We start from the raw sequence: 24,262 nt of genomic DNA, 5'->3' as shown, positions 1-24,262 counted from the left end.
TTGTGAGAAACTATATGGCTGAGATAGTGTATCTTACTAAGAAAGAACTCACTTTTCTTTGTATTCACATGCAACTCGTGCTTTCGCAATTCTTGAAACACTATGTCCAAGTGCTTCTTATGTTCCTCCTCGATCTTCGAAAAGACGAGCATGTCATCAAAGAACACTCCTGTAAAAGCTCAGTGTGGGCTGAAAATTCGGTCCATCATTCGATTGAATGTGGCAAGAGCATTGGTCAAGCCGAAAGGCTTTACCAAAAATTCATAAAGTGGCAGTCCTATGGACATCCTAAGGGGCTATGTGTATCTGATGATACCCGCTCTTTATCAATGCGACTAAAGATGCTTGCACCCTGCAACTTATCGAGAATATCATCGATGCAAGGAATCAGAAAGCGATTCTTGATAGTGATCTTGTTTAGAGATCGGTAGTCTATGCACATTCAAAACGTGCCATCTTTCTTCTACACCAGTAAGACTGGATAGCACTAAGGCGAAGTACTTGGTCGTACTAGAGCTTTTTCCAGAAGCCAGTTGACTTGCTTCAAAATTTCCTCTTGCTGAGCTTGAAAGGGGGTTGGTTTGAGGGAGAGCTACCTAGTGCCAGATCAATGCAATGATCTTCCAGACGTTCCATGGGTAGCTTATCTGGTAAAGTGTCCGTAAACAATTCTTATATTTTTCAAGAAATTGAAAACGTTTGATTTCCAAACTAGAGAGCGAGCCCTCATTAGTTTTATCTTTTTCTCATGCGAAAATTAAGTAAGCAAGAAATTTATTTCCTTTTTGATGGAGATATGGCTTACAATAAGGAATAGCCAATCCCCATTATCAGCAAAAATTTTAATGTTCTTGCCCTCATGCTCTAAGACAAGGGTCTTTTCTACATAATCTAAGACCGGTTGCATATGGTAGTGCCATGGCATACCCAAGATGATATCACATCCCTCAATGGGTGCCATCAAAAATGATTCGCGATCCTTGTACTCACCATTCCGAACATTAAGCTATCCGTGCACGGGAGCTGCATTGGTGGTGAGCCCCTCGAATGTCGATCCAAAAGCGACCGGAATTCCAAGCTATCACAAACGAGAGCGCATAGCAATATAGAATATACTTTGATAGATAGATTTATCACTTAATACTAAAGCCAGAGGATATAGAGAGAAATAGATAGAGAGAGAGATAGAGAGAGAAGATTGACACAGTACTGGGACCAGAAGATGGGCTGGTCCCCCCTCTTAAAGAGAATCCTTTATTAGGGAGAATCTTTTTACAAGCACAAGAACCGGAGAAAACCCCTCCATACTAATTCTCTAACTCGATGGTCGTTCCTTCCTGTAAGGGAAATCCGAGAGACGAGCTCTCAATCTTTTTTCCGTCTATACTCGGAGACGAGCTCTCAATCTTTTTTCCGTCTATACTCGGAGTCGAGACTCTGCGGACGATTTTCGAATTCCGTTCCCGAAATTCCCAAGCGTAGGCCGAAGCCTACACGCTTCTCCTTCGCGATGAAGTACCTGCAAACACACACAAACACGGGACAACAATTCGTATGGCGAATCCACAATAGATACCTATCGCTCTTTCGTGGGAAAAGCGACATCCGTGCTTTGTAGTCTCGCGATCTCTTGCGTCTTCTGGCGGCAGAGTCTTCCCTTGCTGGTGCTGGCAACTACTCCTGTGAGTGAGGGCATGTGGTGCTTTTATAGCTCCCTGGCCACAACAGGAATAGCTGAGCAACGACTGGCCGCGTAGAGATCGCGTCGGATTTTTTTTATTTTATATTCTTTTTAATTTATTTTTTTGTCGTTCTACCCGAAATTGGGAGAGAGAATTCGCTGGCTGGTTTTGTTGCTTTATTCTCTAAGTGGCAAAGCTTCGGTATACCACCAAGTACTTGCAATCCCCTTGAGGTGTTTGGTCACATGCCTCATCGTCGACGCTTCTCAGAAATTGCCGTTTGCAAAGGCAACTTCAAATTGTCAAATGAAAGCGGTAGATTTCGGGACATCTTCCCTTCTGTCAAAAGTATCAAACTTGATCGGAGTGTTCTGAGGTCTAAAGACCTTCTTCATATCCTTCCCGGAATGACGGGATTTCATGGCTATGGTTCTGGATTAATGTTTATGGATATTTTCAGGATTTTGGAGGATCTTGAGCATTCCGCTCCTTGTCTTCTCTAGGTTCTTGAGCATCATGCTCTTGTCGCCTTCTCAGAGAATCCCAAGTCTTGTGTCGACTTCTTGCAGACAAAAAAAAATTTCCAACTCTGCGAGCTTTTCTTGCAGGGCTTAGGGTTCCGCCTGCTTACTTCTCTCTTGGCTTGTTGTAGCTTCTTCCCGTATCTTCCCAGAGTCGTCCTCCTTTACATAGAAAGAGAGGAGACCATGCTCTAGTACCACTGTCACAAACAGGAGCGCATAGCAATATAGAATATACTTCGACAAATAGAATTTATCACTTAATACTGAAGCCAGAGGATATAGAGAGAAATAGATAGAGAGAGAAGATCGACACAGTACTGGGGACCAGAAGATGGGTTGGTCCCCCCCCGCGTAAAGAGAATCCTTTATTAGGGAGAATCTTTTTACAGGCACAAGAACCCGAAGAAAACCCCTCAGTTCTAATTCTCTGACTCGACGGTCGTTCCTTCCCGTAAGGGAAATCCGAGAGACGAGCTCTCAATCCTTTTTCCGTCTGTACTCGGAGTCGAGACTCTACGCACGATTTTCGAATTCCGTTTCCAAAATTCCCACGCGTAGGCCGAAGCCTTCACGCTTCTCCTTCGCGATGAAGTACCATCAAACACACACACAAACACGGGATAACAATTCGTATGGCGAATCCACAATAGATACCTGTGGCTCTTTCGTGGGAAAAGTGACTTCCGTGCTTCGTAGTCTCGCGATCTCTTACGTCTTCTGGCGGCAGAGTCTTCCCTTGTTGGCACCAGCAACTCCTCCTCTGAGAGAGGGCATGTGGTGCTTTTATAGCTCCCTGGCCACAGCAGGAATAGCTGAGCAAAGGTTGGCCATGTAGAGATCGCGTAGGATTTTTTTTATTTATTTTTTTTATTTTATTTTTTTTTGTCTTTCTACCCGAAATAGGGAGAGAGAATTCGCTGGCTAGTTTTGTTGCTTTATTCTCTAAGTGGCTACCCGCTTATTAAGTAGGCGGCCGGCATCTTTTAAAGTTGGTCTGAACCTGCTATAACCTTAATAAAACCTTATAAGTTCAAAACAATGCCTTTCAAAGCACTTCCAAGGCGTGCCTGGATGCAACTACATGCACAAATGCAATGCAGACATAGATTTCTCGCAGGAAAGCATCTGCTCTTCCCAAAAAACTCGTTAAAATATTTCGCTTTTCAAGAAAAGCTTCTCAGAATCCATCTTCATTCTTGTACTTGCGTCTTTACGCGTATTCCTCTTTTCCATTCGGATTTCCTCTCGACTATGGATATCCCCTTTCCGATGTACCCGTCACCCACCTTGTGACGCATCAGGAATACCCATCACCCAGTCCTTTCCTACTGAACTTACGGTACAATCCCCTTCACGATGCTCTATGTCACCCATCCTATGACGCATTAGAGATGTCCGTTCCCAGATGGTCAGATACTTCTTACTGATGCTCCTTGTCATCCATCCGTTGTGACGCATCAGAAGTACCCGTTCCTGGTGGCATTAAAATATTCCCTTTCACAGTGCTCCTGTCATTACTTTGAATGACGCACTAAGAATAATCTGTACTCGGATATCTCCAGCGAGAAAAACCCTCACTTAAAATTCCAATAATTCATTTAGAATTATTTTTCTTGGTGTTCCAAGCGAGAAAACTCTCTCACTTATAAATCCAACAATTCATTTAGCCAATTTAGCAACATCCCTCTCACTTATAAACAATTGTCCTCAACTGTAGAGGTCCAACTGAACTGCCGGGGAGAAACTGGTAAAAATTCAAATCTTGCTCAATGGTGAGTTGAGCTAGTCCTTTCTCAAAAGAGAACTTAGAAATTAAATTAAACAAAAATTCAATGATTCAATACTTACCTTACCGGTTCATGTCCGTCCTCTAATACCTCGAGGATATCCTTCACCAATCATCAAACTTACGAGCGATGTAAGAACTCGTTATTCGCGTCTTTCCAACAGTTCGAAAGTTTCCTCATCCAAGAATCTGTTAACTCAATTCCACCTTCTCAATCCCGAGAAGAATAATCCTCCTAGAAATCAATGTAGGTCTCTATCCTTTAGCATAATCCTGCGCTCTTAGTCCTGAAGGTATTATGAAGTCGCGGAGCGGAGCGTGGATCCACACACACACACACACACACACACATACACAGAGAGCTTACACAGTACGCAGAGAATTCGTTTGAAGAGTTATCTCCCAAAACCTTATTATCCACAAAAGTGTATGTGAGTATATACAAAGAGTTAGTGATAAGTAAGTTAGGCGGCCGGCCGGCCATATCCGTATAAGAGGCCACTTGGGCTTTAATCCCAACAACCTCCCACTTAAAGTCCAATGTGGCACTTTAAGTAACTGTAAATCTATGAACATAAATGTACAAAGATTTACATGGCTGCCATCTATCCAATGCCCAATAACTCACGACAATGCACAAAGTCCTCTCTTGGAAGTCCCTTTGTGAGTGGATCAGCAGGATTGTCCTTGGTGTGGATCTTCAGCAGTTGTATCTGCTCGTCTTCAAGTACTTCTCTAATGAAGTGATATTTCGCATCAATATGCTTAGTCTTCGAATGGAACACTGGATTCTCTGCCAATTGTATAGCACTTTGACTATCACAATATAACTCTGGCATATCTACTTTGATTCCCAAGTCTGCTACCAATCTACCAAGCCAAATAGCTTCTTTGCATGCCTCATTTGCTGCAACATACTCAGCTTCTGTAGTAGACTGCGTAATACAATCTTGTAATCGAGATCGCCATGATATGGCACCTCCAGCCAATGTAAAGACATAGCCTGATGTAGATCTCCTCTTATCCAAGTCTCCTGCATAATCTGAGTCAGTGTATCCTCTGACACTCAAATCCTGACTACCATAGCATATGCGCATACTCTTTGTATGTTTTAAGTATCTCATAATACCTTTCACTGCCTCCCAATGTTTCTTGTCGGGATTTGACATATATCTGCTAACCACTCCCACTGCAAATGCAATATCCGGACGTGTAGCAATCATTGCATACATCAAACTACCCACTGCAGACGCATATGGAATCTTATCCATTTCAGCCTTTTCTTCCTCAGACACAGGACAATCTTGTTTGCTAAGTTTCACATATGGTGGCAATGGAACACTCAATGCCTTTCCCTTCTCCATATTGAAATGTTGCAAAACCTTGTCAATATACTCTGCATGAGATAACCAGACTAACTTCTTTGATCTGTCTCTCTCAATGCGCATACCAAGTATATGACTTGCCTCACCCATGTCTTCATGTCAAACGATTTTGCCATCTTTGACTTCAAAGCTGAAATTTCTTCGAAGTGTTTGCCAGCAATCAACATGTCATCCACATACAAAATAAGGATCAGCCAACTGCCATCCTTAGCCTTCTTTGTATATAGACAGTGATCGAACTCACTACGTTTGTAGCCTTGAGAAAGCATAAACTGGTGGAACTTATGGTACCATGCCCTGGCTGCTGCATGTGTAAATTTCCACATCTAAATCACCATGCAAGAACGCTGTCTTGACATCCATTTGGTGCAACACCAAATCCAATATGGCAACCAATGCAAGAAAGCATCTCAATGTAGTCATCTTGACCACTGGAGAGAAGACTTCATCAAAGTCAATGCCTTGTTCTTGCTTAAAGCCCTTGGCAACAAGCCTTGCTTTGTACTTTGGCTGACTATCATGAGCGGTGATCTTATACCTGTAAACCCATTTACAAGGTAGAGCCTTTTTGCCCTGTGGTAATTTAACTAGCTTCCATGTCTGGTTTTTATGCAGAACTGTCATCTCTGACTGCATAGCCAACTGCCATTTTTTCGAGTCAATCACTTGTAATGCTTCCTTATAACAAGATGGTTCTCCGCAATCTGTGAGCATGACATAATTTAGAGGTGGCACATAACGATCAGGTGGTTTGCAGACACGCTAAGAACGTCTCACCACAATTGATTCTGCCTCTCTAGCCACTATAGGCTGTTCTTGAGCCTGACCATGCTGTCTTAATGTGCTAGCGCTAGGTCCATCTTCCCTAAAGACAACTCTTCTGATCTCCTCTGTCTTCTCTGGCTTAGCGTGAAACTTGGCTTCATTGAAATGCACATCATTGCTACGAATAACTTTTCTGGACTCACGATCCCAAAGCCGGTAACCCATCTTGCCCGATTCTCCGTAGCCAAGAAATATACACTTCTTGCTCTTTGGTTCTAACTTATTCCTGAACTCCTTAGGAATATGGCTATAAGCTTCACAACCAAAGACTCTGAGATGCTTATACGAAGGTGCCTTGCCTATCCATAGCATCTCGGCCACTTCACTCTTATCCAGAACCCTACAGGAGACCTGTTGATCAAATGAACTGTTGTAGCCACTGCTTCCGCCCAAAATCCATCAAGCAACTCAGCATTTGACAACATCCTTCTGACCTTCTCTTGTATGGTCCTATTCATACATTCAGCAACTCCATTTTGTGAAGGATTGTACGGTGCAGTAAGTTCCCGCTTAATCCCTTTTGCTTCACAAAAGTCTTGAAAAGCTTTGGAAACGTACTCTCCACCATTGTCAGTTCTCAAGTACTTCAGCTTCTGACCACTCTGATTCTCCACAAGCTGCAAGAATGTCTTAAAGACCTTGAGCACCTCATCCTTGTGCTTCAAAAAGTAAACCCATACTTTGCGAGAATAGTCATCTATGAATGTACAAAAGTACGCTACTCCCCCTAGTGACAAACTAGGCATTGGTCCGCATAGATCACTGTGCACAAGAGCTAACCGTTCGTCCCTACGATTCCTCTTTGATCTATGCGGTTCCTGTGTTTGCTTACCATAAACACAATGCTCACAAAACTCGAAATCTTGAAATGAAAAGCCAGGCAAATAACCATAATGAGCAAGTATTTCCATTCCTCTTTTTGACTTATGTCCCACCCTACGATGCCACAGTGACACACTTGGCTGCTCAATCACATTAATTACATGGTTTTTAACCTCTAAAACATGTAAAGTGTACAGAGTTCCTGACTTGCTGCCATGTGCTACAGTCATCGAACCTTTGGAGATCTTCTGAGCGTTGTTCCCAAAAACTGTCACATAACCCGCATCATCCAACTTCCCTGTACTAATCAAGCTCTTTTGAATTGCTGGAACATGTCTGACATTCTTGAGCCATAAATAAGAGCCATTCTGAAACTTCAACTGCACATCTCCCACTCCAAGTATGTCACAAACCTGCTCATTGCCAAGTCTGACATAATCTTTAGTAGCCACATATGATGTAAACCACTCTTTGTGCGGAGAAACATGTAAAGATGTCCCTGAGTCGATAATCCAATCACTCATAGCATGTCCATCCTCTGCAGTCAAGAAAACAGAATCAAGATTGCTTGTGAGGAAGACGTCACCAGCTGCTATACCAGAATCACTGTCTGAAACAGATCCTGTGACATTCACCTCTTCAATCTTCACTGAACTCTTCTTTTCATCTTGCTTAGAACTCTTTGTTTTGCCTTTTTCTCGTTTCCACTTCGTACAGTCTCTCTTCATGTGACCCTTCTTGCTACAATGGTAGCATTCTATGTCATCTTTTGACTTCCAGTCACGAAACTTACTTCGGTTTTGTGCCTTCTTACCCTTCTTCTCTTTAGACTTTTGTCTCCCTCGAACGACCAAAGCACTATTGCCTTTGCCTTTGTCAATGTTCTTCCTGTTCACTTGCTCTGTGAGCAAGCTGCCTTCTACATTGGCACTTGTAAGACCTTCTGGCGCAACAGAATTACTTAACGCTGTGCGAAAAGTATCCCAACTGTCTGGCAAAGTGATTAAGAGAAACATAGCCTTCACTGAATCTGGAAAGACTATCTCCTGTGCTGCTAACTGGTTGAAAATTCTGTGAAATTCATTGAGATGATTTGACATAGCTGTCCCTTCTTTCATCTTCAAATTCACCAATTTCTTGAGTCAGTAAATCTGAGAAGCAGCACTTTGTTTCTCGTACATACCACATAGCTTTTGCCATACGCCATACGCTGTAGTCTCTTCTGCTACGTTGAAGTAAACATTTTCTGCCAGTGTCAGCATGATTGTGGAACCAGCTAACTCGTCAAGCTCTTCCCACTCATCTTCAGCCATACCTTCTGGTCCCTCTCCTTTGAGCTTCAGTGGCTTCACTTGTTTTTTCTGCACCAAAACCTGCCAAATCTGCTTCTTCTAGAATGAAAAGTTTGTGCCATCCAGCTTCTTTATGTTGTAAAGAGTCTCACTTTGAGAAGATGCCATATCTGCCAAACTGTTTACTTCTGGGAAAAATCCGGCAGAGTTTTCCCTGTAAACTCGCCTCTGTACACAATAAACAAGGTGTAAACAACAAGCTGAACACCTCTCCTCAAGAACTGTCAGTATTTTGAAAAAAAATTGATAGAGTCTCCCCTATAAACAGAGCTCTGGAAACCAAAAGATATCTCAAAAACAACCATAAATAGCTGACCAGTGACAAATCTAGAAATCTCTGTAATATGCTATCCTGTAAGCATACATTGTCTCCTGTCGGGGCAATCACAGAACCTCTATCTGTCTCAAGACTGAACCCTGAACAATGCCTCAACGGCTTGACGCATAAGATGCAATCCAGTGTCTACACAAAGTCATACATCCTATGGGATAAAAGTCGCCGAAGAGGATGCGTGTAGAGGGGAACTCCAGCAACCTAATCCACCTCACACTGGGTAACCCAGCCCCCAGTGCTTGGCTTCAAAAAACCTCACACACGACCCTCACAGATGGTTCAGTAAACTGCCCAGAACTAGCATACATCATACAATAGACCAATCACTGTCCTATGACCGCTGCGGCGGTCTGTCTACTAGCGTGACTCACAACTAGCAGACCCACAATCACAGTACATTAATCTGCAATACATGCCAGTGGTGTCAAGCCGTCGTATGGCCACACCTCCCCTGGAACCTGGCAAGCACAAGAAGTAGCAATGCAGACTGCAATATGTATATCTGATGATATATATGTGTACCTGGTCTATAGATGATGCTTTGAAGACGAATGAGTGATGTATATCGATGCCGATATTGATGCCGACCACCTCCTGCTTGCCAATCTACACAAGACGGGTTTCTTTGCGGCTGAAACCTATCTTCTGATGTACTGCTCAGAACGAAATTCTGAGGACATAAACAGCTTCGAAAGGAGGGTAAAACTCCAGGACACCTATAGGAAATGCTCTCGGAACGCTGAGTATGAATTTCCAAGCTCCGGATCCAGAATCTGCCTGAAAAGTGCGCGCGCGCGCGATTACGCAAAACCGCACTGAACCAAGCTCTGATACCAATTGAAGTCGCGGAGCGGAGCGTGGATCGACTCACACACACACACACACACACACACACAAATACACAAAGAGCTTACACAGTACGCAAAGAATTCGTTTGAAGGGTTATATCCCAAAACCTTATTATCCACAAAAGTATATGTGAGTATATACAAAGAGTTAGTGATAAGTATTAGGCGGGCAGCCGGCCATATCCGTATAAGAGGCCACTTGGGCTTTAATCCCAACATATTAAACCTCTTGTGTCCTCAGAACCCATCTTTATTCTTGTGCTTGCGTCTTTACGCGTATTCCTCTTTTCCAGTTCGGATTTCCTCTCGACTATGGATATCCCCTTTCCGATGCACCCGTCACCCACCTTGTGATGCATCAAGAATACCCACCACCTAGTTCTTTCCTACCGAACTTAAGGCACAATCCCCTTCACGATGCTCTATGTCACCCATCCTATGACGCATTAGAGATGTCCGTTCCCGGATGGTCGGATACTTCTTACTGATGCTCCTTGTCACCCATCCGTTGTGACGCATCATAAGTACCCGTTCCTGATGGCGTTACAGATATTCCCTTTCACGGTGCTCCTGTCATTACTTTGAATGACGCACTAGGGATTCTTTGTACTCGGATGTCTCCAGTGAGAAACACCCTCACTTAAAATTCCAATAATTAGAATTAATTTTCTTGGTGTTCCGAGCGAGAAGACCCTCTCACTTATAAATCCAACAATTCATTTAGAATTATTTTTCAGTCAAATAAAGCCAATTTAGTAACACAAGTCGAGCCGGTGTGAGGTCCAAGCGTTCTGCAGTTTCCAGTGAGATGAAGTCGTACATTGATCCAGGGTCGTAGAGGATCAACACCCGCTGGTTATTCACGGATCCCCATCCTTCAAGTAGCTGACGCTTCCCTTTTTTTGTGTCCGTATTTAACCTGCATATCAAGAATGGAATTCGAGCTCGGTGGAGCAGATTCCTTCTTTGATTGTTCCTTCTTCGAAGATACTTGTTCCTGTCGTTGTCCCCGAACAGGCCAATCGGTTTTCATGTGTCTTCTCTCACCACAGTGGGTCCTCTGGGGGATGCTTTTCATCATGGTCATCATAAAATGCTCTTTGCCTTGCGAGGTACGTGCTATGTTCCATCCATCTAGGGGTACCAGTGGAATGTAGATCCTCGGCGATGATTGCCGACTCCATCATCCGCGTGTCGTGGGGGTACACCTTCATGCTCTTCCAAAGCGGTGGTTGAAGACCTGCTTCAAACTTCCTGTCACGTGTACATCTAACCCTAAGTGCATGTGGACAAGCTATCCCAGTTCTAGGGTTCAGGTTAGCCAAGGAAGTGTTCTAGCACCCTTGTGAGCCTGTGCGCAAGCCGTGCATGTCCAGGGACATAGAATAGTTGCATACCCTCTGATTACACATAGCAAGATCATTAGCATGACATTTAGTACCCATCATGAGTATTTTTTAGAGCATTGAACCCTTTTTGCCAGAGTACACTTATTTATTGGAAAAGTAGGTAGGGCAAATTGCTAAGGAATTATAAAAGCAACCCAATGGACACTCAGCAGAAGCTAAAAACAGAAGACAGGTTCAGTGCACATGTCACAAACGGGAGCGCATAGCAATATAGAATCAGTTGCAATGCAGACATAGACTTCCTCACGGAAAAGCATTTGCTTTCCCAAAAAGCAATCCCGCTTTCTCAGAAAGCGTCCATTTTTCCTCAAAGTTTCCTCTGAACCCATCTTCATTCAAGTGCTTGCTTTTCCTTGTGCACAATTCTAACACAGTTCGGAATTTACTCTTGACTATGGATATCCCCTTTCCGATGCACCCGTCACCCACCTTGTGACGCATCAGGAATACCCATCAACTAGTCCTTTCCTACCGAACTTACGGTACAATCTCCTTCACGATGCTCTATGTCACCCATCCTATGATGCATCAGAGATGTCCGTTCCCGGATGGTCGGATACGTCTTCCCGATGCTCCCTGTCACCCATCCGACGTGACGCATCAGAAGTACCTGTTCCTAGTAGCCTTACAAATATTCCCTTTCACAGTGCTCCCGTCATTACTCTGAATGACGCACTAGAAATACGTACTCGGATGTCTCAAGTGAGAAAAACCCTCTCACTTAAAATTTCAATAATTCATTTAGAATTATTTTTTCTTGATGTTCCAAGCGAGAAAACCCTCTCACTTATAAATCCCATAATTCATTTAGAATTATTTTTATGTCAGATAAAGCCAATTTAGCAACATCCCTCTCACTTATAAACAATTGTCCTCAACAGAAGAGGTCCAACTGAACTGCCCGGGGAGAAACCGGAAAAATTCAAAATCTTGCTCAATGGTGAGTTGAGTTGGTCCTTTCTCAGAAGAGAACTTAAAAGTTAAATTAAACAAAAATTCAACAATTCAATACTTACCTTACTGGTTCATGTCCTTCCTCTAGTACCTCGAGGATATCCTTCACCAACCAATTACGAGCCATGTAAGAACTCGTCATTCGTGTCTTTCCAACAGATCTAAAGTTTCCTCATCCAAGAATCTATTAACTCACTTTCGCCTTCTGAACCTCGAGAAGAATAATCCTCCTAGAAATCAATCTAGGTATCTGTCCTTGCGCATAATCCTGCGCTGTTAGTCCAGAGGGTATTAAACCTCTTGTGTCCTCCCACATAGGGAATGCCTAAGTCATAGAGCATTTGTCACAAAGTGATGACGTGTCTGCCCGAGAGCATACGGGAAACCCTAATTCTAGAAACCCTAACCCTAAAACCCTGCAAACCCTAAAATCTGCCAAAAACCCTAACCCTAACACTAAAAACTGTCATAAACCCTAACCCTAACCCTAGGGCAACAGGCTGAACCCCCGGATAAAGCGTTGACTTGATGACGTGGCACCGTACGGTGGAAATTACAGAAAAAAAAGGCCAGCTTTTGGAGGCAGCTTTTCAGTTTTCTCTACGCAAGTATGAGAAAGAGAAAGAGAAAGAGAATACTTTCCTTTATTCAAGAGAGCTTGAGAGAGAAGAGCTTTTGCTATTATTTTATGCTTTTGATTTGAAGCTTTTGGGGCTCTGCTTTTGGCAACCCTTGTAAACAATAAATAAGCGGTGAGGGCTCCCACTCTGCAGAGCATCTGGACGCAGAGTCTGAGAGTGAGAACCCGACCCACTCTTGTACTTTATATTGACTAATACATAAAGAAATACCGGAGAAACCGGAAAATTTCAAATCTTGCTCAATGGTGAGTTGAGCCAATCCTTTCTCAAATCGAACTTAGCAAGTAAATTAAACAAAAATTCAATAATTCAATGCTTACCTTACCAGTTCATGTCATTCCTCTAGTACCTCGAGGATATCCTTCACCAATCATCAAACTTACGAGCCATGTAAGAACTCGTTATTCGCGTCTTTCCAACAGACCGGAAGTTTCCTCATCCGAGAATCTATTAACTCAAGTCTACCTTCTCAATCCGAGAAGAATAATCCTCCTAGAAATCAATCTAGGTATCTGTCCTTGCGCATACTCCTGCACTGTTAGTCCAAAGGGTGTTAAACCTCTTGTGTCCTCCCACATAGGGAATGCCTAGTCATAGAGCATTAAGCTCGATGTCTTTCTTTCACAAACAGAGTTTGCGATCACATTAAAGAAGGTTCTTGTTCCGAGCCGTCGCTCAACGTAAGCGGACGATTCCAATCCGAAGATTCCTTGTGCACGGCGGCACTTCCTTCCAATCTTTTCCTCCTGCAAGTTTTTACCACCAGCAGTGTTTTCCCAACGCCCATTAGCATCTCTTTACATGCAAAATCATAAAAAAATGATTCACCTTACAAGCATCAATGACGACTTGCAAAATCTCAGGCAGATAGGATTCTAGCCATAGCAATTTCTGAACGTACATTCAAACCCGGTTCACAATAGAGCGAACCCTCTTTGATTCTCAGGGATGTTCTCCCATATGTAATTCTTACCATTTTGAAACGGTTGGCGAACTATATTCTTATGAACATAATAGTTCGAATTTATTCCAGCAGCATGTAAATGCTACTTGACCTGCTCATGGAGAAGTTTATATACCGCAACCAAAAGTTGCTACTGTAATGGTAAAAGCACATAGCGTACTCAATGATCAACGACCATCAAAAAACCTCTTCTCCGTAGAGAAACTCAAATTCCTTCTACCGAACACATCTCAAATAGAGATTCTCGTGTCGGAATGTCCTTGCGCGCAAAAAGGCGCTCAAGAGAGTATAACAAACTCTCGTCAAGTTCCTTGGCATAGGTCTGCATCTTCGTGTGTTATCCATGTACCCAAAGGTGTACATAAGTTTCAGTGAGCCTGGGAAATTACCTTCCCTTCGTAAGATCCTTACAACAAAGACACTCAACCTGACGATCCCTTGGCTCAATCTCAGAGCAAAACCCGCTCATCAAATAATCTAGGATTTTAATCCTTGGATTCATCAAGCACAGGCGGTAGTCGTCACTTGTTCCTTCCCTCGTAAAGAGAGTGTTCGTTCACTTGTGCGAAAAGCACTACCATGTCTTCCCTGACCAGGTAGGGGGTGTTGGTTCATAAGCTCAGTGAAAGCTTTTCTTGGTTGAAAGCTCGGAATGGTTCCTTCCTTTCTGCCGTCCTACCCGCAATAGCAGGTAATTTGTTGGTGAACTACCGGATATGAGATCAATAGTTGACCTTCCGGATGGTTGAGCAAACCAATTCATCTCAAAAAACAATGTTTCAAATCGATCCTACTCTCATAAATACTCGAGAGTGATTGTCCTGGTTAGACACATGCATATCTCGTGCATAAAAGCAATACGCATTTTATGAGTTCCTCAAAGATTTAACTTTGATCAAAGACCTGCCCTCTCACTTAAAGTTTGAGGGTAAAAAACTCAGGAGTTAGATTGAATTCCCTTACTCCAAACTTTCTCCGGATAGCAATGTATCCTTCGAGGAGAGGTAACAAAAATTCGTTGTTTCTGTGTTCAATGGTTCTCGTCCCACTGCGGGGATTGTATTCTATGTACATCAAGGTGTACACTTTCAGCTTTTATTGCAGACTCCACCATCTGCTGCAAAGTATCTTGCAGATGGGTTTACAAAATTCGGGTAAAAGTCCTTCGTTAAATTTCTTCATCTTTCCTCCCTCAGAGAGGGTCGAGAGTGGAGCTACCTTGGCAAGAGTGAACCACTACTTGCTTTGACTCACTCGTGTTCCTATTGGGCAAACCGATCCCAATCTTCTTGGATGCCTTCCTCAAAGCATAGAGGAAAAAAATTTGTAGGAAAATTCAGCCTTGAAATGAATCCAAGTCTTGTTGTAAGTTCCTTGCAGAGCTTTGGTATACCACCAAGTACTTGCAATCCCCTTGAGGTGTTTGGTCACAATACCTCATCTTCGACGCTTCTCAGAAATTGCCGTTTGCAAAGGCAACTTCATACTGTCGAATGAAAGCGGTAGCTTTCGCGACATCTTCCCTGCCGTCAAAAATATGAAACTTGACCGGAGTGTTCTGAGGTCTAAAGACCTTCATATCCTTCCCGGATTTCATGGCTATGGTTCTGGATTGTCGTTCATGGATATTTTCTGGGTTCTGAAGGATCTCGAACATTCCGCTCCTTGGATTCACTAGGTTCTTGAGCATCATGCTCTTGTCGCCTTCTCAGAGAATCCCAAGTCCTGTGTCGACTTCTTGCAAAGAGAAAAATTTTCCCAACTCTGCAGGCTTTTTCCTGCAAGGCTTAGGGTTCCGCCTGCTTACTTCTCTCTTGGCTTGTCATGGCTTCTTCCCGTATCTTCCCAGAGTCGTCCTCCTTTACAGAGAAAGAGAAGAGACCATGCTCTGATACCATTGTCAAAGACGGGAGCGCATAACAATATAAAATATACTCGGATAAAAAGAATTTATCACTTAATACTGAAGCCAAAGGATATAGAGAGGAATAAATAGAGACAGAGAGAGAGAGAAGATCGACACAGTACTGGGGACCAAAAGATGGGCTGGTCCCCCCCCTTAAAGAGAATCCTTTATTAGGGAGAATCTTTTTACAAGCACAAGAACCGGAGAAAATCCCTCCGTTCTAAATCTCTGACTCGATGGTCATTCCTTCCCGTAAGGGAAATCCGAGAGACGAGCTCTTAGTCTTTTTCCGTCTGTACTCGGAGTTGAGACTCCACAGACAATTTCCGAATTCCGTTTCCGGAATTCCCAAGCGTAGGCCGAAGCCTTCTTGCTTCTCCTTTGCGATGAAGTACCTGCAAACACACACAAACACGCAACAACAATTCATATGGCGAATCCACAATAGATACCTGTCGCTCTTTCGCGGGAAAAGCGACTTCCGTGCTTCGTAGCCTCGCGATCTCTTGTGTCATCTAGCGACAGAGTCTTCTCTTGTTGGCGCTGGCAACCTCCTTTCAGTGAGGGCATGTGGTGCTTTTATAGCTCCTTCGCCACGGCACGAATAGCTACTCGCGTAGAGATCGCGGCCGTTTTTTTTTATTATTTTTTTTCTTTTTCTTTTTTTTTGTTTTTTTTGTTTATTCTACCCGAAATAGGGGGAGAGAATTCGCTAGCTAGTTTTGCTGCTTTATTTTCTAAGTGGTTGCCCACTTATTAAGTGGACGGCCAGCATATTTTAAATCCCAAGAGTCCCTGGATGCAACCACATGCACAAATGCAATGCAGATATTGATTCCTCGCAGGAAAGCGTTTGCTCTTCCCGGAATACTCGCTAAAATATTCCGCTTTTTAAGAAAACCTTCTCAGAACCCATCTTTATTGTTATGCATGAGTCTTTATTCCCCTTTTCCAGTTCGGATTTCCTCTCGACTATGGATATCCCCTTTCCGATGCACCCGTCACCCACCTTGTGACGCATCAGGAATACCCATCACCTAGTCCTTTCCTACCGAACTTAGGTACAATCCCCTTCACGATGCTCTATGTCACCCATCCTATGACGCATCAAAGATGTCCATTCCCGGATGGTCGGATACTTCTTTCCGATGCTCCCTGTCACCCATCCGATGTGACGCATCAGAAGTACCCGTTCCTGGTGGCCTTACAGATATTCCCGTTCACAATGCTGCCGTCATTACTTTGAATGACGCACTAGGAATACTCTGTACTCGGATGTCTCCAGTGAGAAAAACCCTCTCACTTAAAATTCCAATAATTCATTTAGAATTATTCTTCCTGTTGTTCCCAGCAAGAAAACCCTCTCACTTATAAATCCAATAATTCATTTAGAATTATTTTTCTGTCAGATAAAGCCAATTTAGCAACAAGCAATGCCGCGGTGACCCGTAAAAGGTGGACCGTGGCATTCAATCATAACCTTTTCCCTCAACGGCTGTGTAACGCACAACATAGTCTTTTTCATCAAGTAGCCTTCCCGAAGGGAGTATCCATCTACTGTCTCCCCATCCCGTATCCGTGTGAAAATATCTACAAAATCTGTATCTATGGCATACTGATCGACCATATCCTCGAAGCTCCTATCATGTATCGCGGAAATAGCCAGAACCAACGGTTTCCGAGACAAAGCATTTGCCACCACATTCTTCTGTCCCTGCACATGGACAATCTGAAAGTGGAATTGTGACAAGATGTTCGCCCACCGCATCTGCTTTTCCGAAAGCTGCTTCTGTGACAAGAAGTAGCGCAAACTCTGATGGTCTGTAAAGACAGTAAAATCCTCTCCGAGTAGGCAATGCCGCCACTGAGTAAGAGCATGGATAACCGCCAAAAGCTCTTTCTCATAAATCTGTGCTGTCATCTCCGGCCTAGAGAACAAACAGCTCTCGTAAGCTATGACATGGCCTTCTTGCATCAAGACCGCACCCAGACTACGACCACAAGCATCACAATATACTTCAAATGACTTCTACAAGTCCAGCAAAGTCAAAATAGGTCCCGTAGTCAATTTCTCTTTCAATGTCCGAAAGGCAGTCACCTCTGTGGGTCCCCATGAGAAAGGTACTCCTTTCTATGTCAAGGTATGCAAAGGGGAAGCAACCTCTGCAAACTTTCGTATGAACCACCTGTAGTACGAACACAGTCCCAAGAAGCTTCTAACTTCATGGACATTCCTCAAGTCGGGCCAATCACGGATCGTCTCTATCTTGGCCGGATCCATTTGAACTCGTGTTGCTGACACAATGTGTCCCAAAAAGTGTATCTCTGGTAGGAAAAATTCACTTTTCTTTGCATTAATCACTAACTTGTGATCTCGTAATGCCTGAAAGACCTGAAGCAGATGATCTCTGTGTTCTGCCTCATTCTTGGAGAAAACAATGATGTCGTCAAAGAAAGTGCCAACAAATATCCTGTACTCTCGAAAAATCCTATCCATCATCCGGTTAAATGTCGCAGGAGCATTGGTTAAACCAAAAGGCATCACCAAAAAACTCAAATAACCCAAAAGTCGTCCGAAAAGCTGTCTTGTAGACGTCTTCCGACGCGATTCAGATCTAATGATATCCACTCTTCAAGTCAATCCTCCTAAAGCACGAGGATCCCTGTAACTTGTCGAGTATATCATCGATCCTAGGAATCGAAAATCTGTTCTTGATGGTGATTTTGTTGAGAGCTCTATAATCAATGCACATTCTCCAAGATCCGTCTTTCTTCAAATCCAACAACAGTGGAGAGCAATACGGTGAAGTACTAGACTGGACAAGACCCTTTTCCAAGAGGTCTTTCACTTGGTTCATAATCTCTTCATTCTGTGCTCGGCTCACACGGTAGGGTGGCCGGTTCGGTGGTGTACTACCAGGTATCAGACTGGACAAGACCCTTTTCCAAGAGGTCTTTCACTTGGTTCATAATCTCTTCATTCTGTGCTCGGCTCACACGGTAGGGTGGCCGGTTCGGTGGTGTACTACCAAGTATCAGACTGGACAAGACCCTTTTCCAAGAGGTCTTTCACTTGGTTCATAATCTCTTCATTCTGTGCTCGGCTCACACGGTAGGGTGGCCAGTTCGGTGGTGTACTACCAGGTATCAGATCAATGGTATGATCTTCAGGACGAGCAGGTGGTAACTCTCCTGTCATGCCTTCTCAAAAGCAATCGGCATGAGAGTGTAGAAAATCTTGGCGTTCTCTATCAAGTTTAGACATATTTGTCCTATCATCCTCACTCAACTCTTTCATAACGATCGAGTAAACAAACAGACTGGATTTCGTTAATTTTGAAATGGCCGAGGCCGATACAATAGGGACAGACTCGCCCTTCAGTTTAACATCAAGTACAATTGTTCTGTCCTTTTCTGTAGTCAAAGTCACTTTTCTCGCTCGATAATTGACCACGGCGTTGTTCTTGTGGTACCAGGGAATCCCTAAGAGAACATCACAACCCTCCAAAGGCATTATGAAGAAGTCCTCATGCCCCAAATACCCCTGACAATGCAACCGAAGTTTTCCAATGACAGGTGTAATGGCTACGTCCCTGCCAGGTGCCGCTAGAACTGCCTTTGCAAGTGGTCCCATCCGATCGAGAGTAATCTCGAGCCGCGCCGCCAATTCCGGTGAAATGAAGTTGGCCTTGGCTCCTCCATCAAAGAAAATCAGGGCCTCTTGATCTTTCACTTTGCCCCAAGCTCGGCAAAGTTCTGTACTCTCATCCATGGTATCGGGATCAATACCCACACAATCTGGAACCAGTCCTGTTTTCATCTTGCCTTTTCGTACACGGTCCTCAACTACTCTCGAACTCTCTGGCCTTTCGTCGTCCTTGTCATTCTGTTCTTTCTGTGCCTTTTAGGGCACTTCGCGGAGATATAACCAGTTTCCCCGCATCCAAAGCACTTCCCCTCCCTGATGAAGCGAGTCCGCTCCTGAGGAGTAAGCCTGGGTCGTGCATCCTTTTTCTTTGGGTTGCTATTTCTTTTTCTACTTTCATTCCCAGAAGTCTGTCTGGTTCGTTTGTCATGACCTCATCTGTGGGGTAGGTCAGACTGCCAGAGTGAATTGCACAGCCCCGCTTCGCATGACTCATCAACTCCTGAATAGAAGCTGACTTCAGTTCCAAGCAGTGATCTCGGATCTCTGTAGGCAGACCCAAGGTAAACCGCTCAATCTGTTCTCTGAACGAGATCTTCTTGAATGAAGAGGCGGGTAGAAAAGAATCTTTCACATTAAGAATTCACTGTATCGCTCTTGGTCATCCGAAGATGGTTCCAAGCAGCTCGTATATCTCGCTCAAACTCTTGAGTCAACCAAGAAGAAATAAAAAGCCTCTTGAATTTCAGCCATGTAGCTGGCACAGTCTATCTTAATAGAAGCGTGGACCACCAAGTGCGAGCATTCCCCTTAAAATAAGAGACAGCTCTCCGAATCTTGGAGTGCTCTGAATAGCGTCCTCCCGCGAAAGCGATGTCAAACTGCTGTATAAAAGACAAGCTTAATAGAAGCGTGGACCACCAAGTGCGAGCATTCCCCTTAAAATAAGAGGCAGCTCTCCGAATCTTGGAGTGCTCTGAATAGCGTCCTCCCGCGAAAGCGATGTCAAACTGCTGTATAAAAGACAAAGCCTTCGAAGCATCAGAGTATCCCGAAAAAGTATCAAACTTAAGTGCTTGGCCACCTTCCTTAAACTCTCGCACTTTCATGCTTCTATCTTCGAGAAAGTCGTACTGGTTGGCTTTGTAAAAATTCTTCTTGTTCGCATAAAAGTTTCCGTTATCGGAATCTGAGTTGTCTGTAGACGAGTCCTCAGTCGAACTGTCAATCTTTGGGCGAGATTTAGCCTTCTTTGCCTTTCTCTTGCCCTTTCCGAAGCGTTGCTTCTTGCTTCGCTTTTTACCTTTTCTGTCTTCTTCGCTCGAATCCGAGGAGCTAGAAGAATTGTCAGAAGAAGAAGAAGAAGAAGAAGAATTGGGTAGATCTTCAAACTTGACGCGCTTCTTCAGCTTCTTTGCCTTGTCGAATGTCGACCGACGACCCAAATATCCTGGGAAGTCAGTTCCTTTCTTCTGCTTTTTGCCGTGCTTTTTGTCCTTCTTTTGCACGTCGAAAAGCTGAGCAATCCATGCATCAACCACATTCTCCAGTTCCTTCTCCGTATATTTCTTGGAGGCAGAAGGTTTCTTGAGAGCGAGTTTCGGGAGTGGTGTTGTGGTTCTCTGCCACTCCGTCTGTACCTCTTCCAAAGAGGTCTGGTTCATATATTTTGCCATCTTCGGGTCCTTGGCAAAATTTAGCATCATCTTTGTTGCATCATCAATCAATTTTCGACGCTCCATCTCTTGCTGCTCCGCTGGAGTAGGCCTAGGCGGGCCATACTCCGTGCCGGAATCTTCGTTGTGATCCCTGCCCGCATCTCCAGATACAAAGGGAGTCGACTGATCATTGCCTGAAGCCATAGGTGCCGCGGAAAAAAAAATTCGGGGATCGGATTTCCCGTAGAAGAGAAATCGGCCGTGCTCTGATACCACTGTAACAGACTTGGACACTCCAAGTCAAGAATCAACCGCGACAGCACCAAACAACCACTTCAAAACAATTCACAGATCACAATAGATTTGCACTGGCCCGGCGGAGTTCCGTGCCTAGAGATATTGGCCCCAAGACTGGCGCCCCTTTCGGTATTTCTTTTTATATTAATCAGATCAAAGTACAAGAGTGTGGCTAGGGTTTCACTCTCAGACTCTGCGTCCAGATGCTCTGAGAAGTGAGGCCCTCTCCACGTATTTGAAGGTACGAGGGATGCCAAAAGCAGAGCCCCAAAAGCCTTAAAAAATAGAAAGCATTAGTTCTCTCTCTCTCTCTCTTAGAGAGTATCTGTTTTTTTTTTTTTAAAGCGGGTTCTCTCTCTCTCATGGTGTGGAGCCCAAAAAGCAACGCCCAAACGCTGTCAGCGCAATTTGCAACGCAAATTCCGGCACGTTTTCCGGAAATCCGTATCGCCCTGCCACGTGGCACCTCCGACAGAAATTAGGGTTTCCTGACAGAAATTAGGGTTTCAGCCAGAATTTAGGGTTTGCTGCAAATTAGGGTTTCTAGCAGTTTTTAGGGTTTGCAGGGATTGTAGGGTTTCAACCTGAAATTAGCGTTTCAGCTTCCCGTAGCCACGTCATCACTTTGTGACACTTTACTCATTCTTTTGGGAGAGAACTGAACGATGGATAAAGGTTGAATATGTTTTGACCTCAACAAAAGAACGCCAAGATTTTTTTCTCCACACTCATGCCGATTGCTTTTTAGAGGGCCATACCATTGATCTAATACCTGGAAGCACACCACCAAACCGGCCACCTTACCGTGTGAGCCGAGCACAGAATGAAGAGATTATGAACCAAGTGAAAGACCTCTTAGAAAAGGGTCTTGTCCAGCCTAGTACTTCACCGTATTGCTCTCCAGTATTGTTGGTTTTGAAGAAAGACGGATCCTAGAGAATGTGCATCGATTATAGAGCTCTCAACAAAATCACCATCAAGAACAGATTTCCGATTCCTAGGATCGATGATATACTCGACAGATTACGGGGATCCTCGTGCTTTAGCAGGATTGATCTGAAGAGTGCATATCATCAGATCATAATCGCGCCGGGAGACGTCTACAAGACAGCCTTTTGGACGACTTTTTGGATTACTTGAGTTTTTGGTGACGCCTTTTGGCTTAACCAATGCTCCTGCGACATTTAATCGGATGATGGATAGGATTTTTCAAGAGTACAGGATATTTGTTGGCACTTTCTTTGACGATATCATTGTTTTCTCCAAGAATGAGGCAGAACAGAGAGATCATCTGCTTCAGGTCTTTCAGGCATTACGAGATCACAAGTTAGTGATTAATGCAAAGAAAAGTGAATTTTTCCTACCAGAGATACACTCTTTGGGACACATTGTCTTAGTAGCAGGAGTGCAAATGAATCCAGCCAAGATAGAGACTATCCGTGATTGGCCCAATTTGAAGAATGTCCATGAAGTTAGAAGCTTCTTGGGACTGTGTTCGTACTACAGGCGGTTCATACGAAAATTTGCAGAGGTTGCTTCCCCTTTGCATATCTTGACACAGAAAGGAGTCCCTTTCTCGTGGGGACCCACAGAGGTGACTGCCTTTCAGACATTGAAAGAGAAATTGACTACAGGACCAGTTTTGACTTTGCCGGACTTGCAGAAGTCATTTGAAGTATATTGTGATGCTTGTGGTCGTAGTCTGGGTGCGGTCTTAATGCAAGAAGGCCATGTCATTGCTTACGAGAGCCGATTGTTCTCAAGACCGGAGATGACAGCACAGATTTATGAGAAAGAGCTTTTGGCGGTTATCCATGCTCTTACTCAGTGGCGGCATTACCTACTCGGAGCGGATTTTACTGTCTTTACAGACCATCAGAGTTTGCACTACTTCTTGTCACCGAAGCAGCTTTCGGAAAGCAGATGTGGTGAGCGAACATCTTGTCACAGTTTCACTTCCAGATTGTCCATGTGCAGGGACAGAAGAATGTGGTGGCACATGCTTTGTCTCCGAAGCCATTGGTTCTGACTATTTCCGCGATACATCATAGGAGCTTCGAGGATATGGTCGACTAGTATGCCACAGATACAGATTTTGCAAACGTTTTCACATGGATACGGGATGGGGAGACAATAGTGGGATATTCCATTCGGGATGGCTACTTGATGAGAAAAACCATGTTGTGCGTTACACAGCCGTTAAGGGAAAAGGTTATGACTGAATGCCACTGTCCATCTTTTACGGGTCACCGCGGCATTGCTATCACCATGAAAGGGGTAGAGAGATACTTCTATTGGCCGAGAATCAAGAAGGATATGGAAGAGTTTGTGCGCAGTTGCTTGGTATGCCAGAAGGTCATGTTTGACAGGCATAAAGCACAGGGATTGTTTACAACCTTTACCCATACCCACCCGCCCATGGGAAAGCACTGCAATGGATTTCATTTTTGATCTCCCGAGAACATAGAGTGGTCACGATGGTATCTGGACTGTTATTGACAGATTTAGCAAACAGGCTCATTTCATTCCAGTGAAGAAGACACTCAAGCCGGATCACTTAGCGAGACTGTTTGTGGCCCAGATCTTCACATTACATGGCATGCCTGAGACGATTGTCTCCGACAGGGACCCCAGATTTACGAGTTTGTTTTGAAGGGCAATGTGGGAGAACATTGGCACGCAGTTGCAGTTCTCGTCATGGTTCCACCCGTAGACTGACGGGCAATTTGAGATTGCCAATTCAGTGGTTTTAGATTTATTGAAGTCTTATATCTCGGATCAGAAGACTCAATGGGAAAAGTATCTAGATTTGGTGGAATTTGCCTACAATAACACGATACACTCTTCGACGGGGAAGGTGCCATTTGAGATTGTTGAAGGTGTTGCGAAGGTTCCACCCTTCCTAAGCACAAAAGATAAGATTTTTGAAGAAGATGAATATACGCGAGACTTAGATACGGCTTTTGCCAAGGTTCGCGAGACTTTGCAAAAATCTCAAGAACGGCAGAAAAAGGCAGCGGATCGCCATCGTCGCGACTTGAAATTGAAGGAGGATGATTGGGTGCTCTATGTTTTTAGAAGGCACGCCTGAGAAAGAAAAAGGGAAAGGAGAGGCTTTTTCCAAAGCTTCGTATGCGATACTACGGCCCTTTCCAGATCACTAAAAAGATAAATGATGTCTCCTTCCGACTGAAACTACCAGATACTTGGAGGATTCACAATGCATTTC

General features: G+C 43.9%; 1 protein-coding gene across 2 annotated transcripts in view; it reads right to left on the bottom strand.

Annotated features, from left to right (window-relative positions):
* Positions 1–24,262, bottom strand: part of LOC147424948 (uncharacterized) — a 136,581-nt gene that overhangs the window by 98,183 nt on the left and 14,136 nt on the right. The gene's annotated exons all lie outside the window — the stretch shown is intronic.

The sequence above is a fragment of the Adiantum capillus-veneris genome, chromosome 25, assembly GCF_014529385.1.
Source record: "Adiantum capillus-veneris isolate H3 chromosome 25, ASM1452938v2, whole genome shotgun sequence".
Taxonomy (NCBI): domain Eukaryota; kingdom Viridiplantae; phylum Streptophyta; class Polypodiopsida; order Polypodiales; family Pteridaceae; genus Adiantum; species Adiantum capillus-veneris.
The sequence above is the reverse complement of the archived record's forward strand: the minus strand, read 5'-3'. Positions and strand labels throughout refer to the sequence as shown.